General features: G+C 36.3%; 1 pseudogene; it reads right to left on the bottom strand.

Annotated features, from left to right (window-relative positions):
• Positions 1-2,187: 2,187 nt before the first annotated feature.
• Positions 2,188-3,174, bottom strand: LOC110149258 (olfactory receptor 4A15-like; annotated as a pseudogene).
• Between the last annotated feature and the right edge of the window lie 20,933 nt (positions 3,175-24,107).

Raw genomic sequence — 24,107 nt, 5'->3', positions numbered from 1 at the left:
AACCCAAGGGATATTTCACCATCATTACCAGGTCTTGCCAACAAACCAATTATCTCAAGTAAGGTAACTGAACTTCAGAGAACTTTTACAGCATACATCTTTGTGAACTTCATCCTGATGTCTACATGAGAACAAAACATGATGAGAGGAAAAAAAAAAAGTTAACATATATGAACTTAGATATTTGATAGTAAATGAGCTTAAATATGGAGTCTACATATTTAATATTACATATATAAACAGTTAGTTGGGTAACTATTTTTTTATTTTTCATTATGATATTTTATTTTTTAATTGATGTTAAATTTTATGTTAAAATTGATTTAAATTTAACTGATGTTTAATTACCATTCCTGTCCATGAATATAATTTTTCAGAGAGGAATTTCTTGGATCTATACCAGGGAAGTCTGTTCCCAGAATACAAATCCAAGGACAGAATAGTTCAAAATCCTGAAAAGACAGCAACACAGATTCTCAAACTTGAAAGGTAAAACAGAATGAAAGCAGGAGGGATTCTATATGGATCATATCACTATTGATCAGAAACTAGTTGAGGTGTACTTTGACCTTTGATAGACTCAGGGACTGATTTCACAGAAACCAGGTACCTGCCAAAGTGTTCTCTTGGCAGCTTTATGCACTTGGATAAGTGCAAGAACATGTTCTCAAAATAACAAAGCACTCAAGGGCAGAGTTTATATGTCTCGTTGTTGTTCAGTCAATAAGTCATGTCTCATTCTTTGCGACCCATGAACTGCAGCACACCAGGCTTCCCAATCCTTCAATATCTCCCAGAGGTTGCTCTAACTCATGCCCATTGCTTCAGTGATATCATCCAACCATCTCATCCTGTCACCCAGAGGCAACATGTCTTAATCCAATCCTAAGACGCTTTTATACCAGGAGGGTATTTTTTATGTTATCTATCAGAAATAGAAAAGTTTAGGGGAATGAGATAATTTTACTTCTAATAGGAGTATAAACAAATATAGCAATATTTATAACAAATTATTGGCAATGGGAAGAATCACAGAACTTTGAAACAGCTTCCAAATCACCTAAGTACTTTTAGAAATTTAAAGGTTATAGAATAAAATGATGGCATAGTGAGAATTAAAACCCACATCTCCTGATTCTGAAGCTAGTGTCCTAGATTTCTTTCGGATTAAAAGATCTAAAGCACTTTTTTAAAATTTCTTCCACTGAGAAATAAAGGAAACTTTATTCAATTTGTGTCAGGTATGTGGAGGCATTAATATTGCTAAGTACACAAGATGAATCCAATTAGAATTGAGAAAAGGATGAAGGCATATTTTAGGACTTGGGGTGGCAAAGAGTCAGACATGACTGAGTGACTTCACTTTCACTTTTCACTTTCATGCATTGAGAAGGAAATGGCAACCCACTCCAGTGTTCTTGCCTGGAGAATCCCAGGGATGGGGTCGCACAGAGTCGGACACGATGGGAAGTGACTTAGCAGTAGCAGCAGCAATATCTATGCTGTAAGTTGAGTTCTAACAGGAAACATGTGATTCTGGAGCCTTAAATATGATGCTTATAATATTGTATCTGATCCCCAAGACTGATATCGAGCATTTGTGAAGAGAAAGAAAACTTTTACCTAATCATTTAAGTCAAGAACATACAGCTTATAGAGAATCAGATTAGCATTAATTATATAAAGCAAAATAATCTGTTTCCAAAATGTTAAACATTCATTGTGCTAAAAAAAACTTGTACCCAGACATTTTAATTTAATGCAGGCAGACTCTGGGGCCTTATGTGATATGAATGACTTAATTATGCATTTCAATCATTGGAGGAGGCCAAGTGATCCAGATACAGAGACTGGGGTTGAACAATTTAATTTTTCAGTTCAAAATTTGATCAGAATATACAAAACCAACCATATGGCACAATCATAGTATATGTTAACAAATTTCATTTTTCACAGATTTGAAAATGCAGCTATGATCATATCTGTGAAATTTTAAATTAATTTTTTATCAGATTCCACTATAGAATCTTAACACAGTTTGATTACATCTATAAGAGATTGAAGCTATGCAATTCTCTTGGTGTTTAAGATCTATACACTATTCCACTAGGATAAGGATTAGTTCATATAGCTGTTTCAGGAAAAAGTAGTTTAAGTAACTCAAGGAAAATTATTTTTTAGTTGTAATCACTGATATTGAAAATATTCTTTGATTCTCTCTAAAAAAAAAAGAATATCGTGTCCTACACAACCTCTTCCAATTAAGGTCACATTTTTACTCCAAAGTTTCCTCATGGCATTTTTCATTTCTGCATTTCTCAGGGTGTAGATTAAGGGGTTCAACATGGGAGTTATGAAAGTTAAAACCACAGTCATGGATTTATCAATGGGTAGGGTTGAATTAGCCCTGGCATACGGGAAGATACAGGGAACAAAGAATAAAATGACGACCATCATATGGGATGCACAACTGTAGGAGGCTTTGTGATTCCCTTCCAAACTATGAGTCTTCAGGGATTGTAATATGACCCCATAGGACACTAAGAGAATGAAGAAGACAACAGTGCAAATTGCCCCTCCATTATCTGTCATAGAGAGTCCAATGAGATGGGTGTTGCTGCAAGAAAGTTTCAGTAAAGGGTACATGTCACAGTTGTCAATTACATTGGGACCACAGAAAAGGAAATGATAAATAAAAAGCAATTGAACCAGTAAGTGCAGAAAGCCTCCAGTCCAGGCCACCAGCAGCATGAGGACACATACCCTCCGATTCATGATGATCAAATAATGAAGAGGTTTGCAGATGGCTACATATCGGTCATAGGCCATCACCACCAGGAGAATTACTTAAGCACAAGCAGTTAAATTATCTGTAAACACTTGAGTCATACAAGACTGGAAGGAAATAGTCTTTTTCTCATGAAGCAAGTCAGTGATCATTTTGGGAGCAATGACGGTCGAATAGACACCATCTATAAATGACAAATAAGCCAGGAAAAAATACATGGGGGAACCAAGTGACCTGCTGGCTGTGATGGTCACCATGATAAGCAGATTGCCCAATATTGTTGCAATGTAGATGAGTAAGAATAGAACAAATAGAACTTTTTGCATCTCAGGATTTTGTGTGAGCCCCAGGAGGACAAACTCTGTCACATTGTTCCTATTTTCCATGTGTTCTTCAAAACTGTGGATCGAGAGTCAGAGGCTGTAAACAAATGGCCAGTAATGACTTTTAGAGGATTGCAAGCTTTGTGTCAAATACGTGATGCCTTACTCACCAGTGTTGGCTCCGTGAGATCTCACACATAGAAATTCTAGAATGTCAGAATTGGACTCTTTTCCCACAAGTCCTTCATTCATTTTATCAAATTCCTTGCTTCAACTATAGTGGTGAGACTTTAGTATTCTAACTGGGAAGTATATATGAGTGGGTGTTAGCTGATGTACCAAATGACAAGAAAGTTGCTTTCTCCAGAATACCCCCCACAAAGATCAATTTTTTTTAGTTTATATATCATTTCTTTCCTTTCTTTCTTTTCTTTTCTTTTTTTTTTTGATTTTTGAGAGCAATTTTGGCATTCTGAGATATACCATGAAAACAATCACATCCCTAATAGCTTTATTTACATATTTACATAAACTAATACCTAGGCATGGGGCATAAAATTGTAAACCGATGCTTAAATAGCATCCTTTCTGAGTTACTATGAGCTCCAAAATCAGTCAGTCACCCTCTACAGTGAAAGAACCAGGCACATAAGTGCTCAATAAATGCTTATAAGATTCCACTTAATTACAATGAATTTCAAAACACATAAGCAAGCAGATGAGAACAGATAAATGTATGAACTTCTTCCCATCCAAAAATCCCATGTCTCCTGTTTCTCTTGAATTGGCAAGTGGATATTTTACCACTGAGCCACCTAGGAAGCTCCCCCCACCCTGCCCTGGCCCTGCCAAAGACACAGTAAATAGACATTTATTATAGTCTGGGTTATTGGAGGGAAACTAAATACAAATCTATGTTAATTAGCACTACACAGACATGTTTCTTGATTTGCAAAACTTTAGATTTGATTATTGCTAGCCATAGCTCAATTCAGAATGCCAAAATAAAAATTTTAGGCAGAATCCTGGTATAGTATAAAGAATTCCATGCCAAAAAACTAGAGCTATTATTTGATTTTGCTCAGGTATTTTAGGAAAACTCATACTTTTCTTGGAAAGATGATGATATTTCCAGATGCTGTGAGTTTCTGAATTTCTGTCATTGCAGCCTTTATCCTAAATGACATGCTAACACTTTTGCTGGTAGATCATCTTTATATTAACCAGAGTTAATTAGTGTGTTTTAAAGGTTATTTAACTATTACAGTAATCAATAAATTAAACTCATTATTTGGTTCATATTGTAAGTTCTTGGTTTTTTGAGTCTATGTGGAAAACAGGACAATCCTTCTCACTTGAGGAAAATAAATCCATGGCCAGTTTTACATGTAATGTGTGTAACTTCATTTTGGCAAAATCATTTTAAATGTGCTCCATCTCAGTGTCTAATTTACAGACTGTCATTTGTGAAAGGCTGAAGATTGTTCTCTTTTTTGTGCATTTGGCAATTCAATTTATGCTCAGATATCAGAGGGAAAATAAAGTGTGGAAGAGAGAAAATAAGAGATGACTGAAAAAAGGTAGATACAAAACAGCAAAGGCTAGAAAGTAAATAAAAAATGCTTTGAAATAAATCAACAGTTTGGGTTGGGGGTACTGAATGAAAAGGGAGTGGAGGATTTCCTGAACTATCAAGCTAGAGATGGATTGGAGGGTAACTCAGAATCAGCATCAGGATTTGCCTCTCAGAATCTTTCTACTTCTAGATCAAATAAAGAAAAGAAAAGAAAATTATGGAACACATGTAAATCCATGGCTGATTCATGTCAATGTATGGCAAAAACCACTAAAGTATTGTAAAGTAATTAGCTTCCAACTAATAAAAATAAATGAAAAAAGAAAAGAAAAGAAAATTCTGAACATATGTGAATTGAAGAAACCAGTTGCCTCAGAGTTCCATCTTCAAGGTTCTGGCTGTTCATTGTATACATACATAGTTAAATATCTCCACTGACAATGACATAGCCACATATTCATTGGTAATGGAAAAATAAATACTCATGGTTCTTAGAAGTTGTCCTGTGTTCAAGAGGTAACTTTGGGTAGGAGAGTCTAACCCTTTGATCTGCTGAGCACTTAAAACTTATGTGTTTATAGCTGGTTTTATGCTGTCATCTGTTGAGTTTGTCGGAACAATAAGCATGCCTTAATAACTGTTTCTCTGGAATCTGAGTGTACCTCATATATTTTAGGTGATCAAGAAATACTTCACTATCAAAATATTCTTATGAACACATTTATTCCTCTAAACAGTTTAAACCATTAATTTGACAAGACATGATACAAAATCCTATACTTTATCATATCATGTTTTATTAAAATAAATATATCTGCTTCAAACACTTGAGATATTCTTCAAATTTCTTAATACAATCAATTGGAACAAATAAATCTTTAAATAAAATCTTTAAGTACATCTCAGAACATGTAAATCCATGATAACTATCCCACAATGATAAATGAAATAAGATAAACTAACTAGGTCTACGCAGTGACAAATTCAACAACAGAAGGAGGAAAAACAAAACATCTACATGACATGCAAAGTGTAAAATACTGAGAAACATTTTCATTCAGCAATATATTGGAAATTATAAACTGAAATAAATTTCAGTACATATCCTTTTGAAACATGTGATCACAATTAATGCCTAAATATGTTTCTATTTAACTGTCTATATAGTAAAACCTGGGGCTTCCCTTGTAGCTCAGTCAGTAAAGAATCTGCCTGCAGTGCAAGAGACCCGGGGTTCCATCCCTGGGTCAGGAAGATCCCCTGGAGAAGGGAATGGCAACCCACTCCAGTATTCTTGCCTGGGAAATCTCATGGACAGAGGAGCCTGGCCGGCTGCCACCCATGGGGTCACAAAGAGTTGGGCGCCAACTGAGAGACTAACACTGTTGTTGTCACTGTCACAGTAAAACCTGCTTCCCATGTGAGCTATAGTGACCATTAAAATGATGCAGCAGAAATTTTGAGGTTCTAAAAATGCCTCAACCCTGAATATGGTTGAACAGACTTTGGAAACAAATTCACACACACACAAAACTATCAGAGATGTCATATTGCCTAACTTATGTATAGTTTTATAACTTTTGTTTTGTTTTATAAATATTTTTATAAATATAAAATCTGTTTTATAAATATTGTGACCCTAAATGCATGCAATGTACTTTTTGAGAGTGTAGGTTCTAAACTCTGGTTTGGAACTTGAGCCTCAAAACCTGTACTTACAAATTTTGTGACCTGAGTAAATCATTCAGCATAATCTCTGTAATGAAACATAAAAGAATCAAACACACTAGGGTTTAAATAGAATAATGCAAACGAAGATCTTAAAAATTGCCAACAATTATCTAGCACATAATAGGCATGAAATAAGTTCAAAATATGTTTTATTATGTTTTTCCTTTATTTTATTAGTTGGAGGATAATTACTTTACAATATTGTAGTGGTTTTTGTCATACATTGACATGAATCAGCCATGAATTTACATGTATTCCCCATCCCGAACCCCCCTCCCACCTCCCGCTCCATTTAACTTTAGTACCACATCTCTATAATTAGTTTCACTTGAGTTTTCTCAAAATCTACTCTTTTATATAACTATCCAAAGATGCTTTCCTGAGGGATGGAGAGGTTGACTGGGTCATTATCATAGGCAGTTTTAGAAGATGTCCAGTTTTGCTACTCACATGATTGTGTGGAAATTTCCTTTTATGTCTTTCTCCATAACTCACTCTCCTCTTTGAAATGTATCAATACATTTAACTTTAATCTGAGGGATCTTCTTTCCATAAATTATGAGGTCAACTGACTGCGTAATACCATGTGTCTTGTTTCATTCACAATATTCATAAGACCCTAAAAATGAGAATATATCCAGTTCATTAACCCCCTGAAGATTTAGATGCTGACATTTTCTCTAAGACTTTAATAGACCTTGTATATAACACAATTCATGAATTGTATTTCCATAGACACTAAAATTCACTGTCCAGCTAGGTATAAGTACAAACTGATGAGTCTAACAAGTAACTAAAGGTCTCTGAATGTAAGTTTTTAACATTTCAAGTTTTGAGTTCCCTTTTTTAATAAGAGGCTACTGATTTACATATCAAAATGTTATTTGGAGTTTATACACAAAAGACTAGGAAGCAGAGACTTTAATATTTATACACCAGTGTTCATAGAAGCATTTTTCACAATAGCCAAAAGGTGGTGACAACTCTAATGACCATCAATCAGTGAATGTGCAAATGTGCAAATAAATTATGGTATATACAAACAATGGAATCATACAGCCTTAAATAGGAAGGAAATTCTGATACATGCTATCAGATGAATCTTGAAGAAATTAACAGTAACAGATGAAGAAATTAAAGTAACAGATGAATTTGAAGAAATTATGTTAAGTGCAACAAGCCAGGCACAGAAACATTTATATTTTATGATCTCCCCTTTATGAGGTACCTAGAATAGTCAAATTCGATGAGATGGAAAGTACAACAGGGACTGGGGGGCTGAGGAGACAGGGCGTTACTTTTTAACACATAGAGTTTCAGTTTGAGATGATGAAAAAATTCTGTTAGATGGAGTGTGTTCTTGTATATTTTACCACAACTAAAAAATATATATATATGAAAAGGAGTTAAATATCTACACAGAACAAGAACATTAAAAATACCATGTACAAGGTAACAATTTTTAAAGAACTATCATAAACTTTGGGTTTCCCTCAGAGCTCAGAAGCTGTAATACAGGAGACCCTGGTTCGATTCCTGGGTTGGGAAGATCTGCTGGAGAAGGAATAGGCTACCCACTCTGGTATTCTTGGGCTTCCTTTGTGGCTCAGCTGGTAAAGAATCTGCCTGCAATGTTGGAGACCTGGGTTCAATCCCTTGGTTGGAAAGATTCCCTAGAGATGGGAAAAGCTATCATAATCTTCACTATCATTATCTTCAATATATGAAGATGCAAAATATATAGTTGTTTGATTTTCTAAATTATATGAAACATTGTAAAAAATTATTGTGTAGACCATATGCATGACCTGTTATATATTATGTTATATTTAAGCTCTATTTCAGTTGGAATTTAAACAATCTTAATACAAAATATTGGCAAACATTATTGTCATTGGGCTTATTTCAATAGTATTTTGTAAAATGGAGTAAATGTACATACTATATTATTCCTGGAACTTTTGGTATAAAATACTTAAAGTCAAATAATAAATATAATAGCTCCTTAAGAAATATACATGATTAATTTCAAATAACTCTATTTTGCCCTCTTTTCATAGCAGGGAAGATTTTTATGAATGTGTTACCTGGGTTTTCTATTTCTTCTTTTGTCTCTTGTTCCAACTTCAGGCTTCTCCAATTTTATTTTTCGTTCTTGAAAATGGGTGTTTAGTTTGATGAAGGTAAGGCAGGAGTGAGTGCAGAGAAAAGATCAGGACACCTGAGTGCCTGTAACTGGAAGTGCTTTGTTATACAGGATACATCTCTCTGCCTGCACAAAGCATGAACATCTTGTTCAACTTTTATAACCTTTTTACACTCTGGATTGTAGAATTACTCAGAACTGGCTGCAAAATTATACAGTTGATGTCATTGAATTTGAAACTGTCATTGGAAATATATCAAGATCAAATTTAAAACTTCATGAACAAATTAATTGAATAATTTTAAACAATGTTTTAGTCAAAACTGTAGAGCACTGGATTATTACAGAAATTGACTTTATTTTGGATATTTTAAAACATTTATTTGACCATTCTAAAATGGTTCATGTCTAGTGAACTAACAGATTTTATTTTACATCCTGACAGTGACATTAATACCCAAGGAGAAATCTCCCACGGGGAAGATATGAATGAGCACTTAATCAACAATGAACAATAAGTCCCTTTACTGAGTTGTTGAAAACAGTTTGTCCCCAAGGTTTGTTCCAGATTAAACTCACTGAGGAATCATGCTCTAGAGGACTGAGAGATTTTCTTCAGTGCACGGTATATTTTCAGAGGCTTCTCCTGGCCAATAATTTTAGTGGAATTAAATGAAAAGAGAGTCTTCTAATAGCCAAGAAAAAGCCTCTTATTTGGGCTTCCTAGGTGGCTCTAGTGGTAAAGAACCCCCCTGCCAATTCAGGACATGTAGGAGATGATGATTTCATCCTTGGGTTGGGAATATCTTCTGGAGGAGGGCATGGCAAACAACTCTAGTATTTTTGACTGGGGAACCTAATGGACAGGGGAGCCTGGCAGGCTAAAGTCCATAGGGTCGCAAAGAGCTGAGCATGACTGAAGCGACTTAGCATGCATGCATGTCTCTTATTAATAGCAAAGCAGTAAGGTTGCTTAAACAAGAATCTTTTATTTTCCATTAATCAGTGTATATTTGAAACTCTCAAGTCTAAGATGGCATTGGAGTAAAGTAAAAGGCTGTCTTTGTGTAGGAGAGATGTATTTAATAAGATTCTCACTAATCAATTGACTAAAAGTACCATTTAACTTAGATAACATCCACATGCAAAATTTCAAATCAATCTTTGTCCAAAAGAAAATAATCTTTCTTAAAATGAAATGCAGAAATAGATAACTAGGACTTACAATTTGAAAGACACTATTATAAATTACTGTAATAAAGTATAGAAACCAAACGGTGGGAGGGGGGACCGAGATGGGGAATACATGTAAATCCATGGCTAATTCATCTCAATGTATGACAAAAACCACTGCAATGTTGTAAAGTAATTAGCCTCCAACTAATAAAAATAAATGGAAAAAAAAAAAAAACTCAACATTCAGAAAACAAAAAAAAAAAAAAAAGAAAGAAAGAAAGAAACCAAACCCAGGAGTCTTTAATACAGCTATGGCAAGTCCTTAAATCTGAATCTCTCTACACATGGTCTATTAAAACAAACAGCACAACTGAATAAGCACATAAGATCATATATAACTAACACTTTATTATAACTGAGACACTGAGAATAAGAAAATCCAAATTAATCCTAAATAAATAAATATGAATCAAATTCCAGGGGAACAATCTGGAGTTTATGGTCCACGCTTGAGAGGAGAGTGAAAGAACTTGCAGAGAGTATTTAGAAGAAAAGAGGGAAGTAGCAATCCCAAGATACAGCATAGCTGTAATCATGTAAAAGAGTTGATCACAGTATGTTTTTAACATTTTATTTTGTATTTAGCTATAGCCAATTAACAATGTTGTAATAGTTTCAGGTGAACAGCAGAGGGACTCAGTCATACATACATGTATCCATTCTTCCCCAAACTCCCCTCCCATCCAGGCTGCAACATAACATTGAACAGAGTTCCGTGTGCTATACAGTAGGTCTGTGTCGGTTATCCATTTAAATTATAGCAGTATGTACACTTCCATCCCAAACTCCCTATCTATCCCTTCCCCACATCCTTTCCCCTGGCATCCATAAGTTTGTTCTGTAAGTCTGGGAATCTTTTTCTGTTTTTCAAATTCATTTGTATCATTTCTTTGTAGATTCCACATATAAGGGATGCCATATGGTATTTCTCCTTCTCTGTCTGACTTACTTCACTCAATATGACAATCTCATAGTCCAACCATGTTGCTGCAAATGGAATTATTTCATTCTTTCTAATGACTGTGTAGTATTTCTTTGTATATATGTACCACATTGTCTTTATCCATTCCTCTGTCAATGGACATTTAGGTTGCTTCCATGTCTTGGCTATTGTATATTAGATTGCCAAGAGGCATATGAAAATATGTTCAGTGTTTTCAATTATCAGATGAATGCAAATCAAAAGTACAATGAGATATCACCTCACAACAGTCAAAATGGCTATCATCAAAAAAGCCACAAATATTAAGTGTTGGAGAAGGTGTGGAGAAAAGGGAACCCTCCTACATTCTTGGTGGGAATGTAAATTGATTACAGCCACTATGAAGAACAGTTTGGAGATTCCTTATAAAACCAAAAATTAAGCTACCATATTGACCCTGAAATTCCACTCCTGAGCATATATCTGAGGAAAATAATAATTTGAAATATATGCACCCAATGTTCATTGCAGCAGTATTCCCAATAGCCAGAACATGGAAGCAATCTAACTGTCCATCAGTAAAGGAATTCATAAAGAAGATGTGACATATATACATAATTAAGTATTGCTAAGCCATAAAATGAACAAAATGTCATTTGCTGCAGCATGTATGGACCTAGTGATTGTCATACTGAGTGAAGTAAGTCAAATAGAGAAAGAAAAATACCATACTTAACTTGTATGCAGAATCTAAAAAAGACCACAAATGAATTTATCTACAAAACAGAATCTGAGTTACAGATGTAGACAATAAACTTGTGGTTATAGGGAGGGGTATAGTTGGGGGAGGGGTAAATTGGAAGATTGGGATTGACACATACACTCTGTGATATACAAAACAGAAATGTAAACTCACATTGCATTACAGCAAAGCAATGGGCCCATAATCCTGAAATTCACTGAACTTATGTTTCCTTATCACTCAGAAACATGTTCTATTCCATTTGTTTATTTAGCCCTTTCCACTTTTCTTTTTTTCTTCTGCTACTGCATATGAAGAACATTGATGGCTCATATTTCAATGTAGATATGAGGTGTGAGTATGTCTGAGTTGGAATTATTTGATGGCAAGGAAGTTAAAGGAACTTGTACTTTCCCCATGTTTGGGGCAGGGTTTTACTTCTTGTCCAATAGTAATGATAAGGGCAAAAAGGATTGACCATTAAGGATACAGTCTACATTTGCTCCTACAGATGCAATTCTAATCTTTGCAAATTATTCTGGGCCTTAGGAATTTGATGCTTATAAAGTGCATCAATCTAGCAGATTTGCCACTTAGCTGTTGGTTAGGTCCTACTCATTGAAGCAAATAGGAGATCTGAGAGTGAAAATTAAAATCACCAATGTATTAATTCCCCTAGCACTTTCCCTTAAGAACCATGATTTGAAATGATCTTACCTCTCTAATCAAGCCAAGGCTTCTGTCAATGACCCTTATTCTTTAGTTATAGCTATTACCATCCTCTTAAAAAAAAAGTTTCCTCCTTTGGCCTTCATAGCTTGGATACTAGTGACTTCTCACTGTTGCTAGCAGTAGGTACATCATCATATTTAAAAGTCTCTTAATCATGAAAACTTTGTGAACAGCTTTTAGTTGTTTCTTGACTTCTCACTGTTGTTAGCAGTAGGTATATCATCATTTTTAAAAGTCTCTTAATCATGAAAACTTTGTGAACAGCTTTTAGTTGTTTCTTTGAAGACTAATATCTGTTCCTGTCAGGACACTGACATACAGGTGGGAGTTATAATATTTAATACACACATTTTTATAGAAGACCCCCACTGAAGATCCCGTGTTTTATACAAGCACCCCCATTGAAGGTATACATGAATCAAAATTTCCTTTTTTCACAGTTTTTACTTTGGATTTTCCTGTATCAAGTAATATAATAATAAGGAGAAACACAAATATCTTTAGCCAAACACAGCATCTTCTACCGTCTCAATATCCTGAACTGCAAACACATAGACATTGACTTGAGGAATAGAAATTGTATTAAATACAAATGCATAATGCATCCACAGAAATTTACTGTGCTGAAAGAATAATTTTAACACTTTAAAATTTTTAAAAACTTTTTTTTTTTTTTTTTTTTTTTGCCTCAGAACTATGTTCTATTAGCCAAAATGACTTTCTCCCATTATTTTGGATAAAAAATATATTTTCAAGATCAGTTTGTTTTTTAGTTCTAAAAAGAAAGAATTCTTTCTCCTAAAGTCTGATTTTAATAAAAACTGAGAAAATTAAGGTACAAGGTGAACTTTTTTTTTTCTGATAATGGCACAAACACCTGTGCCTTTTATTCATCTTGAAGAATCAGTCCTTGGGTTGGGAGGATCCCTGCCGAAGGAAATTTCAGCCCACTCTAGTATTCTTGCCCAGAAAATCCTATGGACAGAGGAACCTGGTGGGCTACAATACATGGGTCCACAAAGAGTCAGCCACCCTTAGCGAGTGTTTTAGGGACCTGGCAAAAGCGCGCCTGCTATGACGGACTGCACAGAAGCTTGGCTGTGAGGAGCTACCCATCGCCCAGGGTCAGGGGTAGCGACCAAGAGCGTCAGGCTGCAACAACTCAGGACCTGCGGCCAAGAGGAGCTTCCCCACAGCCGAGGGCAGGGGCAGTAGCCAAGAGGAGTTACCCTACCTCTGAGGTAGGTGCCCAATATGCTAATGGAGATCAATGGAGAAATAACTCCAGAAAGAATGAAGGGATGGAGCCAAGGCAAAAACAATACCCAGTTATGGATGTGACTGGTGATAGAAGCAAGGTCTGATGCTGTAAAGAGCAATATTGCATAGGAACCTGGAATGTTAGGTCCATGAATCAAGGCAAATTGGAAGTGGTCAAACAGGGGATGGCAAGAGTGAATGTCGACATTCTAGGAATCAGCGAACTAAAATGGACTGGAATGGATGAATTTAACTCAGATGACCATTATATCTACTACTGTGGGCAGGAATCCCTTAGAAGAAATGGATTAGCCATCATGGTCAATGAAAGAGTCTGAAATGCAGTACTTGATGCAATCTCAAAAACGACAGAATGATCTCTGTTCGTTTCCAAGGCAAACCATTCAATATCATGGTAATCCAAGTCTATGCCCCAACCAGTAATGCTGAAGAAGCTGAAGTTGAATGGTTCTATGAAGACCTACAAGACCTTTTAGAACTAACACCCAAAAAAGATGTCCTTTTCATTATAGGGGACTGGAATGCAAAAGTAGGAAGTCAAGAAAAACCTGGAATATCAGGAAAATTTGGCCTTGGAGTACAGAATGAAGCAGAGCAAAGGCTAATAGAGTTTTGCCAGGAGAGCGCACTGGTCATAGCAAACACCCTCTTCCAACAACACAAGAGAATACTCTACAAATGGACATCACCAGATGGTCAACACTGAAATCGGATTGATTATATTCTTTTCAGCCAAGATGGAGAAGTGCTATACAGTCAGCAAAAACAAGACCAGGAGCTGACTGTGGCTCAGATCATGAACTCCTTATTGCCAAATTCAGACTTAAACTGAAGAAAGTAGGGAAAATCACTAGACCATTCCAGGTATGACCTAAATCAAATCCCTTATGACTATACAGTGGAAGTAGGAAATAGATTTAAGGGACTAGATCTGATAGACAGAGAGCCTGATGAACTATGGACAGAGGTTCGTGACATTGTACAGGAGACAGGGATCAGGACCATCCCCATGGAAAAGAAATGCACAAAACAAAATGGTTGTCAGAGGAGGCCTTACAAATAGCTGTGAGAAGAAAAGAAGTGAAAAGCAAAGGAGAAAAGGAAAGATATTCCCATTTGAATGCAGAGTTCCAAAGAATAGCCAGGAGCGATAAGAAAGCCTTCCTTAGCGATCAATGAAAAGAAATAGAGGAAAACAACAGAATGGGAAAGAGTAGAGATCTCTCCAAGAAAATTAGAGCTATCAAGGGAATATTTCATGCAAAGATGGGTTCGATAAAGGACAGAAATGGTATGGGCCTAACAGAAGCAGAAGATATTAAGAAGAGGTGGCAAGAATACACAGAAGAACTGTACAAAAAAGACCTTCACTACCTAGATAATCACAATTTTGTGATCACTGACCTAGAGCCAGACATCCTGGAATGTGAACTCAAGTGGGCGTTTGAAAGCATCACTACAAACAAACTAGTGGATGTGATGGAATTCCAGTTGAGCTATTTCAAATCCTGAAAGACGATGCTGTGAAAGTGATGCACTCAATATGCCAGCAAATTTGGAAAACTCAGCAGTGGCCACAGGACTGGAAAATATCAGTTTTCATTCCAATCCCAAAGAAAGGCAATGCCAAAGAATGCTCAAACTACCGCACAATTGCACTCATCTCTCACGCTAGTAAGGTAATGCTCAAAATTCTCCAAGCCAGGCTTCAGCAATTTGTGAACCACTAGCTTCCAGATGTTCAAGCTGGTTTTAGAAAAGGCAGAGGAACCAGAGATCAAATTGCCAATATCTGCTGGAATATCAAAAAAGCAAGAGACTTCCAGAAAAACATCTATTTCTGCTTTATTGACTATGCCAAATCCTTCGACTGTGTGGATCACAATAAACTGTGGAAAATTATGAAAGAGATGGGCATACCAGACCACCTGACCTGCCTCTTGAGAAACCTGTATGCAGGTCAGGAAGCAACAGTTAGAACTGGACATGGAACAACAGACTGGTTCCAAATAGGAAAAGGAGTACATCAAGGCTGTATATTGTCACCCTGCTTATTTAACCTATATGCAGAGTACATCATGAGAAACGCTGGGCTGGAAGAAGCACAAGCTGGAATCAAGATTGCCGGGAGAAATATCAATAACCTCAGATATGCAGATGACACCACCCTTATGGCAGAGAGTGAAGAGGAACTAAAAATCCTCTTGATGAAAGTGAAAGAGGAGAGTGAAATAGTTGGCTTAAAGCCTAACATTCAGAAAACTAAGATCATGGCATCTGGTCCCATCCTCTCATGGGAAATAGATGAGGAGACAGTGGAAACAGTGTCAGACTTTATTTTGTTGGGCTCCAAAATCACTGCAGATGGTGACTGCAGCCATGAAATTAAAAGACACTTACTCCTTGGAAGGAAAGTTATGACCAACCTAGACAACATATTAAAAAGCAGAGGCATTATTTTGCCAACAAAGGTCCATCTAGTCAAGGCTATTGTTTTTCCAGTGGTCAGGTATGGATGTGAGAGTTGTACTGTGAAGAAAGCTGAGTGCCGAAGAATTGATGCTTTTAAACTGTGGTGTTGGAGAAGACTCTTGAGAGTCCCTTGGACTGTAAGAAGATCCAACCAGTCCATACTAAAGGAGATCAGTCCTGGGTGTTCATTGAAAGGACTGATGCTGAAGCTGAAACTCCAGTACTTTGGCCTCCTGATGCGAAGAGTTGACTCATTGGAAAAGACCCTGATGCTGGGAGGGATTGGAGGCAGGAAGAGGAGGGGATGACAGAGGATTAGATGGCTGGATGGCATCACCAATTCGATGGGCATGAGTTTGAGTAAACTCCGGGAGTTTGTGATGGACAGGGAGGCCTGGCGTGCTGCGATTCATGGAGTCATAAAGGGCCGGACACGGCTGAGCGACTGAACTAACTAACTAACTAGGGGTAAGAACTCAGGAGAACCAGACCTGTACTGAGAGTGTGAGCAGGACTTTAAACATATCTGTTACACTTTGGAACACATCTTCATTATCATATCCTCTATGGTGGTTTGCATGTAAAAAACATATAGTAAATATCTACTGAGTTCTTTCAATGAGCCTGTGAAGATTTCATTTGAGAATTTTGTTATTCTTCAGATGATTCTGTTGAAGTTATAAGAGATTATATCTCTATATCTTATAGCATCTTCTACAGAGAGGAGTAATCAAAGGCCTAACAGGCAACCATATATTTAATAGAACTTTGTTGAAATTATGTCAGTTCTAGGCACAAAAGCCATTAATGACAAACTGGTGAAAGATCTCTGCTCCCCAGAAATTTCCTCTCTGGTAATGACAATCAACTGTAGTGAAGGACAAGGAATCTTGATGTGCTGCAACCCATGGAGCTGGAAAGAGTCAGACAGACATGAACACGATTTAGCAACTGAGTGACAACAAAATTGACATACTGACAACAAACCACAACCTAGTCCTTTGAGTTGGTAGTGTTTTTAGTGAATATCATGACAATATGACTTATGTATCACCAAAAATAACTGTTCCGGAATAACTCCCTTAATATTATGATAGGCCACTATTAGAGAGCCAGTCCTTCACGTCTCAAATGCTGTTTGATTTTCATGAATCTCATTAGCTCTATCAAAGAACTGTACCAAATATAGAGAATTATTTAACATACTGTTTCCTCAGTAATTACTTGGTCTGACTCTTTGACTATCAGATTTTTAAGGAACTGTAATTTTCTTCATTTAACTTTTTTTTAATCTGAGTCTAGTTGCTTTACAATATTATATTAGTTTCTGCCATAAAACAAAATGAATCATTTGTCTGAATACATATCAGTTAATTTCAGTTCAGTTGCTCAGTTCTGTGAGACTCTTTATGACTCCATGGAATGCAGCACATTGTGCTTCCCAGTCCATCACCAACTCCTGAAGCTTGTTCAAACTCATGTCCATCAAGTTGGTGATGCCATCCAACAATCTATTCCTCTGTCATCCCCTTCTCCTTCCGTCTTGAAACTTTCACAGCATCATGGTCTTTTCAAATGAGTCAGTTCTTCACATCAAGTGGCCAAAGTATTGGAGTTTCAGCTTTAGCATAAATCCTTAATGAATATTCAGGACTAATTTCCTTTAGGACAGACTGTCTGGATCTCCTTGCAGTCCAAGGGACTTTCAAGTGTCTTGTCCAACACCACAATCCAAAAGCATCAATTCTTCAGTGTTCAGCTTTCTTTATGGTCTAACTCTTATATTCATACCTGAGTCTTAGGCTGAACTGACTTGAAGATAGTCTAGAGTAAATACATAGTTCATTAACATAGCTTGACAAACATTGCCATAAGAAAAAAGCGTTGGTTAGCCTAAGGTTTGAGAAAAGTTAAGTTTAAGTCCAGTCCATCCTAAAGGAGATCAGTCCTGGGTGTTCATTGGAAGGATTGATGCTGAAGCTGAAACTCCAATACTTTGGCCGCCTCATGCAAGGAGTTGACTCATTGGAAAAGACCCTGATGCTGGGAGGTATCGGAGGCAGGAGGAAAAGGGGATGACAGAGGATGAGATGGTCGGATGGCATCACCAAATCCATGGACATGAGTTTGAATAAGCTCCGGGAGTTCGTGGTGGACAAGGAGGCCAGGCGTACTGTGATTCATGGAGTCGCAAAGAGTGGGACAAGACTGAGTGACTGAACTGAATTGAACTGAAGTTTAGGTGGAGCCAGATGTGGTCACGGCAACCCAGAATTTTAAGAGAAACCTCTTTTTAAATTTTTATAGAGAAGGGGGGAAAAAAATCTAACACTTCTTTGTTTCCTCCTGCCGCTTAAGAGAGAGAAAAAATGTCTAACAGTGTCAGCCTATTTCCTCTGTTTGGAGACTCCTGGCCTTTCTGCCTGTTGTACTCTCAATACTGTACATAGAAAACACTAAAGATAGCATCAGAAAAATGCTAGATCTAATCAGTGAATTTGGGAAAGACTCAAGATAGAAAATCAATACACAGAAATCACTTGCATTTCTATATACTAACAATGAAAAATCAGAAAGAGAAATTAAGGAATCAATCCCACTCACCATGGCAACAAAAAGAATTAAGTATCTAGGAATAAACTTACCTAAGGAGAAAAAATAACTATAACTGTACACAGAAAATTGTAAGACGCTGATGAAAGAAATAAAAGATGACTTAAAAGGATGGAGAGATATCCCATGTTCCTGGGTAGGAAGAATCAATACTGTGAAAATGACTATACTACCAAATGCAATCTACAGAGTCAATGCAATCCCTATCAAATTACCAAGGGCATTTTTTTCACAGAACTAGAATAAAAGATTTCACAATTAATATGGAAACACAAAACACCCCAAATAGCTAAAGCAGTCTTGAGAAGTAAGAATGGAGCTGGAGGAATCAACCTTCCTGACTTCAGATTATATTACAAAGATACAGTTATGAAGACAGTATGGTGCTGACACAAAAACAAAAATACAGACCTATGGAACAAGATAGAAAGACCAGAAATAAACCATGCACCTATGGGTACCTTATTTTTGACAAAGGAGGCAAGAATATACAATAGGACAAAGACAGCTTCTTCAATAAATGATGCCGGGAAAACTGGACAGCTACATGTAAAAGGATGAAGTTAGAACACTTCCTAACACCATACACAAAGATAAACTCAAAACGGATTAAAGACCTAAATGTAATGCCAAAAACTATAAAACTCTTAGAGGAAAACATAGAGCAGAACACTCGATGACATAAATCGAAGCAAGATCCTCTATGATCCTCATCCTAGAGTAACAGAAATAAAAGCAAAAGTAAGCGAGTGGGACCTGATTAAACTGAAAAGCTTTTGCACAGCAAAGGTAACTATAATCAAGGTGAAAGACAACCCTCAGAATGGGAGAAAATAACAGCAAATGAAACAACTGACAAAGGAATAAATTGCCAATATATACAAGCAGCACATACAACTCAAAGCCAGAAAAACAAACAGATCAATCAAAAAGTAGGAAAAAAAACCTAAATTAACATTTCTCCAAAGAAGACATATAGATGGCTAATAAGCACACGAAAAGATGCTCAACATGACTCGTTATCCAGTTCAGTTCAGTTCAGTCACTCAGTTGTGTCTGACTCTTTGCAACCCCATGAACTGCAGCACGCCAGGCCTCCCTGTCCATCACCAACTCCCAGAGTCTACCCAAACCCATGTCCATCGAGTCAGTGATGCCATCCAACCATCTCATCCTCCATCGTCCCCTTCTCAAGCCCTCAATCTTTCCAAGCATCAGGGTCTTTTCAAATGAGTCATCTCTTCTCATTGGGTGGCCAAAGTATCGGAGTTTCAGCTTCAGCATCAGTCCTTCCAATGAACACCCAGGACTGATCTCCTTTAGGATGGACTGGTTGGATCTCCTTGCAGTCCAAGGGACTCTCAAGAGTCTTCTCCAACACCACAGTTCAAAAGCATCAATTCTTCCATGCTCAGCTTTCTTTATAGTCCAACTCTCACATCCATACATAACTACTGGAAAAACCATAGCCTTGACTAGATGGACCTTTGTTGGCAAAGTAATGTCTCTGCTTTTTAATATGCTGTCTAGGTTGGTCATAGCTTTTCTTCCAAGGAGCAAGTGTCTTTTAATGTCATGGCTGCAGTCACCATCTGCAGTGATTTTGGACCCCTCCCTTCTGCCCCGCAAAAAAAAAAAAAAAAAAAAAAAAAGTCTGTCACTTTTTCCATTGTTTCCCCATTTATTTGCCATGAAGTGATGGGACCGGATGCCGTGATCTTAGTTTTCTGAATGCTGAGTTTTAAGCCAAATTTTTTACTCTCCTCTTTCACTTTCATCAAGAGGCTTTTTAATTTTTCTTCAGTATGTGTATACACATATTTCATCTTTTATGAATTTTCTTGCCGTTTAAGTCACCACAGAGCATTGAATATGGTTCCCTGTGATATACAGTCAGTTCTCATTAGTTCTCTCTTTCATACATGGTATCAATTGTGTGTATATGTAAACCTCAATCTCTTAACTCATTTTCACTTAATCTTTACCTGTCCCACAGCTGTTAACCCACATATGGTACACAGCAATATTTCAGAATGTATTTTTGAATTGGTATAACTCACACCTGTTGCCAACTATTACATTAGAATATTAGCAGATAATATTTTTTCAAAACTTTTTGGGTGAGCTAGATAGTAATTTTTAGTGCTTAAGTACTGAGAGTGCTCAAAAATAGGACTTCAGTAAGCAGCATACTGAAGGGAAAAATCTGAGCTTGGTATGAGAAGGCATGGGCTTCAGTCCTTTTCTAAGTGTAATGGCAAGACTGTCTCAGTTTGCTCATTGGAAAATAAAGGAATTGAACTACATGATCTTAGAATCCTTTCCAGTCTATCTGTGGTACTGTTTGTGCAACTCCACCTTATGCTATTCTGCTGACATCATTTTTTCCCTTTTTTTTTCTATTTTTAAAATTAAGCAAAGTTTTTCATGCTTATAACCATTACATTGAAAATGCTAGCTAGCAAGCAATAAAGATATTTGATAATTACAGGGACCAAATAATGACTACACGTTTCTCGTCCAGTGTGCTCTTATTTAAAATTCAAAATATCCTTGGAGAGAGAGTATGGCACAGTGATGGTAATGTTTGCTTAAGAGCTGCGTTGCCTGTGTTGGAATCCCGGTTTCACTACCTACAATCCAGGTGACCTTGGCAACTTAATAAACCTCTCTCAACATCAATTTCATCAGATGGAAACAGAGGATACCAATAGTGCCTGCCTCTTAGGGCTGTTTGTTTTATTAAAATTTAAATCCCTAGAAGTCTCCCTAGTACTTGTTAAAGCCTAGATAAATGCTAACTATTATTACTGTTTCTAAATACTTTACTATGAACATTGCATCAGAAAAAAATCATTTGAATTTTTCAGCTTAATAATATTTATACACAAAGTCAAGGATAAAAAAATAGTATGCCTATAAGTCACAAGCCCTTACTCGGACATAGCATAAAACTATACACTTTAGGAATGATCCATTTTATTACATACAAGTATAATATTCATTTGTGATAGGATGTATTTTGACCAGAAACAAGCAGAATAGTAGAAGGAGAAAAGTAGGAAATGAAAGAAAAGAAGCCTCAAATCAGGAGGGAGAAATTATATTTAGGAAATGAGTACCTACAACAAATAAGAATATTTTTATGAAAATTAAGTCTATATTCTTTTTTCAAAACCTTCAGAAATATTTATTTTTTTTAGAGAGGAAGTGCTGAAAGCCTATTCCTCTAGACTTCCATGAGTTACTCAGGGGGCTTACAGAACACATTTTTGTGGAAAAAGAAGAAAATTCAAAAAGAAAAATAGCATTGATTATTCAGAGAACCCAAATTTTCATGTTATTCAGTGCTCAGAAAAATTACAAAATCACGAAACCTCAAATGTAGACAAGTTGATTCTGTTTACATATGTTTGTTGAAGGGAAGGGAGTGGACAGAGGATGGAGAAGGAGGAAACATATGCAGAAAATGTTTGAGTTTTTCTTAAAAGCCTTCTCTAATAATATTCAACATGACTCACTCATATCACTGCTCCAATCTGATTCAGGAGTCATATCATTGTTGAAGTTATAGATTGATAAAGGCACACATCTTGAAAAACTTAAGGGTATAGCCAATGATTTTTTTTCACTCCTACTGAGAGTCTTAACAGTCTCCATAGGCAGGCCAGAGGTCCCCAAGCAGCAAGAGGAAATAAACTTCAAGTGGCAGATATTTTTCCCTTCTCTGTTGAGAACACCTGGTTCCATCTGAATTTAACTTTTCTCAAACCTTGAGCTAACCAATGTGTTTTTCTTATGGAAATGTTTTTCTTAAGCTATGTTAATGAAACTATGTATTTACTTTGGAATCTGCCTTTCTTCAATGGGTTCTGCCTAAGACTAACTTTTTTGTTGTTTTTTTTATTTTCTTTTCTCAAACCTTGGGGTGATAATGGCTCAACAAACCAGTATCCATGTCAATTATTTTATGGTCAGGGATGACATACCTTGTACCATTCCATCTCAAAAATGCTTATTGTGGGAGAGGGACCTGGTGAAACTTCCTCAGCCTTGAGGTGTTTCTTTTATCTGAGTAGAAGCTTGCTAACACACATAAAACGTCTTGCTAAAAATTAGCAAGGGGGCACTTTTACTGTCCCCTTCTGCTGTCCATGTCAGAAGGTTTCCCTATCTCTATTATACTTTAATAAAACTTTCCTACACAAAAAGCTCCCAGAAGTCAAGCCTTATCTCTGAACCCTGGATCGAAATCCTCTCCTCCAGAGGTCACAAATCCCAGTGTGCTACGGCTCACAGCCTCAATGTTTCACTACTTTCTGCAGAATTTAATGCCTATACCTTTACTGAAATCATCAATGTTGGGTGCCATGAGGGTAAATTTTCTGGAAGAGATATATTTGCATGTAAAAATTAAGTACATGAACTATTTTCTATTATTTAAGTTTTCCAAGATCAACTAAATAACTTTGAAATTGACTTGAAATTTTTGAGAAAACCAGTTCACTTTGTAGTCTGACCTTTAAAAAAATGTCCTTTATGTCACTGAATTCATATCTAGCATTCATCACTTTTTTTCCAACACAATGAATTGCTTAAAAAATAAATAAATTTAAAAAAAAAGAGTAATGGGCTGGCTTTCTAGTTGGATTTTGGGTAAAATGTGCTTATGGCTGGGGAACTTCCTTGGTATTTGATTTTTCCAACGTTTTTAATACTGGTAGGTGCTACATTTATATTTAAATTCTGTCATATTTCACTTCTAACTTTCTAGTGTAGCAAATAGTTTTTAACTTTCAATTAAGCATTGCTAATGGAGTATCTGGTAATACTAGGAAATAATTCTGTAATTGAGCTTTGCACTCACCACATATGAATCATTTCTCATCTCTAATGTGCTCCAAATTCAGCTTCATTTTCCACATACCTTGATGTAGAATAAATTATTTCATTATTAGGTAAAAAACAAAACAAAACAAAAAAAAAACATAATGAACCTTATTAACTCTGGAAAGATGGCATTGTCAGAAACATAAGAAAATCTTTCACTAACTGAGATAAATTTACAGTACTAACTATAGCTTAACTCATGACATAGAACATAAGTCTGTGGTCTCAACAAAGATATTTTACATAAAAAACTATACACAGTTTCATAAGACACAGTTTCATACACATTGTTATAAGACAAGCTTAAAAACATATTTCAAACGAAATATATGTTTGAACTAGGAAATTATGAAATCTTAAAAGTATGTTTTTTTTAAGTATGTTTTGATCCCTGGAAGTATTCATATAATAAAAGATTTTAATGATGCCCGAGTTATTAAACCTGAGGAGAAATTTATTGCAGTTAAATAATAACACATGTTTTTCCTGGAAACAGCAATTCTTCATTAAAAGTAGGTCATATACTTCCCTGATGCCTCATTATCTTTGTGTGGCCCAGAGCTTTCTCATGCCATTTTTTCATTTCACCTTTTCTCAGAGTGCAGATTAGAGGGTTCAGCATAGGGGTGATAATGGTGTAAAACACGCAAGGATT

This window comes from Odocoileus virginianus, unplaced genomic scaffold (assembly GCF_023699985.2).
Source record: "Odocoileus virginianus isolate 20LAN1187 ecotype Illinois unplaced genomic scaffold, Ovbor_1.2 Unplaced_Contig_88, whole genome shotgun sequence".
NCBI classification, from domain to species: domain Eukaryota; kingdom Metazoa; phylum Chordata; class Mammalia; order Artiodactyla; family Cervidae; genus Odocoileus; species Odocoileus virginianus.
The sequence above is the reverse complement of the archived record's forward strand: the minus strand, read 5'-3'. Positions and strand labels throughout refer to the sequence as shown.